The sequence below is a fragment of the Triticum urartu genome, chromosome 2 (genome assembly GCF_003073215.2).
Source record: "Triticum urartu cultivar G1812 chromosome 2, Tu2.1, whole genome shotgun sequence".
Classification (NCBI taxonomy): Eukaryota; Viridiplantae; Streptophyta; class Magnoliopsida; order Poales; family Poaceae; genus Triticum; species Triticum urartu.
The window spans coordinates 736,927,739-736,931,509 of NC_053023.1; the positions used below are offsets into that span (position 1 = coordinate 736,927,739).

Below are 3,771 nucleotides of genomic sequence, written 5' to 3' on the forward strand. Positions count from 1 at the left end.
ACATTTAAGGAAGGAAACACATCCACTAAGAAAATTTCAAAATCCAGTGTCAGCTCTTGGAACCTATGGATACTCTAAAAATGGGCCTAAGGCTCCGAGAACAACAATATTTTTAATCAAGAAAAATAAAATAAAATGGTAGATCTATCGATTGCCACATCTCTACATGTAGACAATACAGTAGGTAGAAGGGTAGTTTAACGATGACGAGAAAACTATCCTACCTTGATGAACACATAGTTCCAACCAGTAGGCAGGTTGTGGCTATTGTAGGCGTTAGGGCAGAGTACCAGGCCGGAGATTTCGATCCAGGGTCATGGGAGCATCAACATCATCATAAGGCGACAGATCCACCATCTAAGGGGGCAACGGATCCATGGCAACTGGACCAACCATCTGGACATGATCGAGAACTTGCACCATGGGAAAAGACGTCTTCCTGCAAAACAGGAGTTTGCGCCATTAGAGGAGGTGGTCACAAGATAGTTATAGGATTAACCATTGATATTACCTCGGTCTTTCGCAACGCTGTAGCGAATTTGACATGCGCAATAGTAGGTGGCAACATAGCCAATGTCACGCCTTGTTGCGCTGGAGACAATGCATGTGCTGACCCTGAACGGAGCTTCTCAAGGCTTGCATTGATGTCCATGAGGTGCTTCTCCACCCTCCATTTGAGGACGAGGGACATGTGATCAGGCATGTCATTGAAGCCCCGATAGTCACCGACAAAGAAGTCACTGAGCATGACCTTGATCTTCAAGTCGATGTTCTGCCGTTGGACTTCTAAAAACTTGCACTTCGCCTTGTTGAACATCTCTTGGATTGAGCCAGTGTTTTGCTGCTTATTCTTGGATTTATTTTTGCTTCATTTAGCGATGGCCAGAGCACGTCTGTCTGGGCATGGCCTGGAAGGTACCACAAGAGGCAACCTTGGATGCCACAAAGGATTGCAAGCTCTTGAGCCTTCTTCGCAAGCATGTGGAAGCGCTTCCTCATTGTCGCCTTGCGCTTCGCGACGTCTGCGATACACTGGATCTTAGCCTTCCCCCGACGAGCCATCGATTATATTTGGTTGGTGTGAGGAGAAGGATGAGAAGGGGTCTATTTTATAGCCAGACTTTATAAATTGGATGGCCATTATCAGTGTGCAAATATGTATGGAAACACTAAAGATTTTTATTATGAAGATTCTCTAGATGGTCATAATGCATTGATATAAAAATACTCCAAGTAAGGGAACACGAATATTTTTATTTTTGTAGATCAATATACACCCTCAAACAACCATGCAGAGAACACGAATGTTAGTTCTGAAATAGGACTTTGGACATAAATGATAGTTGTATGGATAGAATAGAGCCTTGGCCTCCAAGGTAGATGTCAGAGACTTCATGGTTTTCAAGTGTTTTGTTCTCTCAAATTCGTTTTGGTCAATTTATTTTCCTTTGTTAACATACAAATAGGATCACACACTATGAAGGTGTTCACATGGTGTTGTAGAAAATAAAATAAGAAATGTCATGTTTAACATTCTGTGCCCCTTTTGGCGATTCTAGGGAAAATGGATTGCCGCATGGTGTTACTATGTTTTGTTTTCTTTTTTAAAATGATTAATGATTATGAAATTGGCTTCCTTTGAATAAAGAAGGATATACTCCATTTCACAATATAAGATGTATTAGTTTTTTTAGAAGTCAAACTTGTACATGTTTGGTGAAGTTTTTAGAAGAAAACATCAATATCTAAATTTGCAAATTTGTATCATTTGATCCATCATGAATATTATTTTCAATTTTTATCTGTTAGGTATTGCAGATGATTGATGTTTTAGTGTATCCACGCAGAAAAATAATGATTAGTTTAATGTATAAACATGGTCAAACATGTAAACGTTTGACTTTCATGAAAATTGATGCATACCTTATTGAAATGGAAGAAGCATATTGTACATTTTCCATCCTGAATTACTTGTTTTAGACTTGTCTAGATTAGATATGTATTACGGAGATAATACCAACGAGCGAGATGCATGGAGACCGACTAGGATTGTCTCTAACTAATATTGAACTCGATTTTTTTTCATCCGAAATTGTTCTCTCTTTCTCCTCCTATGCTTTCAGCTCACAACTGTTTGGCAGTTGTTTTGCAGGGTCGGGGCATCCGGGTGCTATGGCACCTTTGCGAAGAAGAAAACGCCATTGCTTTCACTAATTACTAACATTGCTAGACTCAAGTTGCATGCATTACTATTCCATTATACTGAGGTTTATCTAGCTAGAGCACGAAAACCATGAGGAAAGTACTTAATAGCTAGCCTGGATACTCATGCGCTTGCTAGGCACATCCATACATGCAAATATAACCTGAAATGGATCGAGCTACGTAATCAGATCACTAGTGTGGTCAAAGATGTCTGGTTTGACACAGGAGACGTACAATCTCCCGTGCAAATTAGCCTCGATCGAGGCTGCGATGATAAAACAGGAGCCTCGAACGCGCCGACTGACACGACGACGCCGATCATCAGTTGCCGGCCGCCGGGGGCCAGGTGAGCTCCAGGCCGCCGAAGTCGTCCCACGCTCCCGTCGCGCCGGCGGGGGCGAGCATCTCGTAGTCGTCACTGCCACCCCACGGCGCGAGCCCGTCGTAGAGGTGGTCCGTGGCCGCCGGCGTCGTCCGGGGGAAGCCGCCGAGCCCGAGGTCGAACTGCGGCAGGAAGAAGGCGCCGTCGGCGAGGAACGGGAAGACCGGGAGGGAACGCGTGTCCTGAAGGTCCGGGTGAGGCGGCGGCAGCGAGCCGGACGAGGGCGTCAGAGGCTCGGCGGAGGCCCTGCGGCGCTTGCCGCCGCGGCGACATGCCCCGCCGACGGGCACGTTGCGGAGCGTGCCGCCGTGCGTCCAGTAGCGGCGGCAGGTGCGGCAGTAGTGGCGCGGCTGCGTGGTGCTGTAGTTGTTGTACTAGCAGAACTTGGTGTCGCCGGAGCTGCACCGCGGGCACTCCAGCTTCTGCTGCTGGTGCTGACTCTGGCCGTCCTTCTTGGTCACCGCGTTCTCCTGGTCACCACTCACCACACGCGCGCATCAGTACGTACGTCGCTTGCAAGTTCAATGGAGACGTGCAGTACGTGTTGAGCAGAGCAGCGACTGACCTCCGGGAGTGGATGCTCTGCAGCGTCGGGGTCTTGGGCGTCGGCGGGGCGCTTGGTGGTGGCGGCGGGGACGAGCGAGGCAGAAGCTGGAGCCATCCTTTGCGGTGCGAGCAGAGCAGCGCATGCCCCGGCCGTCGCTTAAAAGGAGCTGAGGGCGGGCGCGCGTGGTGATCACAAGCTAGCTCTAACTCTAAGTAGGGAGGAGAAGGAGAGAGTGAGACGTAGCGGTCAGTGTGAGCTGGACCGATGGGCGGCAAGCGGCGGCGGCAATCAGCAGATGATGGAGCTCACGGATCGATCGACGGGAGCGGTTGGTCGTGGCCTACTAGTAGTAGTAACCTATGCGAGGCCGTGCGTCCTGTTGGTTGAGGCCGCTATATATAGAAGCCGGCGTGGCGGCGGGGCCTGCGGGTGACTCGGCGCTGGCGTACGGCGGCAGCACCAGATGCTCTCCTTGCGTCCGAAGGTAGGTTCCTCCACCGTGCACCCCACCCGCGTACGTCGCCGTCGACGAAGACCCGACGCGCGCGGTCATGCCTCTTGGTCTTGGTAGGAGTAGGACCGTTCGTTCAGCTTACCGAGGAAACCGAACGGCCGGCGGGGTGTCCATGGTGTGGTG

At 49.4% G+C, this 3,771-nt stretch overlaps 1 pseudogene; it reads right to left on the bottom strand.

Annotated features, from left to right (window-relative positions):
* Positions 1–1,960: 1,960 nt before the first annotated feature.
* Positions 1,961–3,485, bottom strand: LOC125534529 (annotated as a pseudogene).
* Positions 3,486–3,771: the final 286 nt, after the last annotated feature.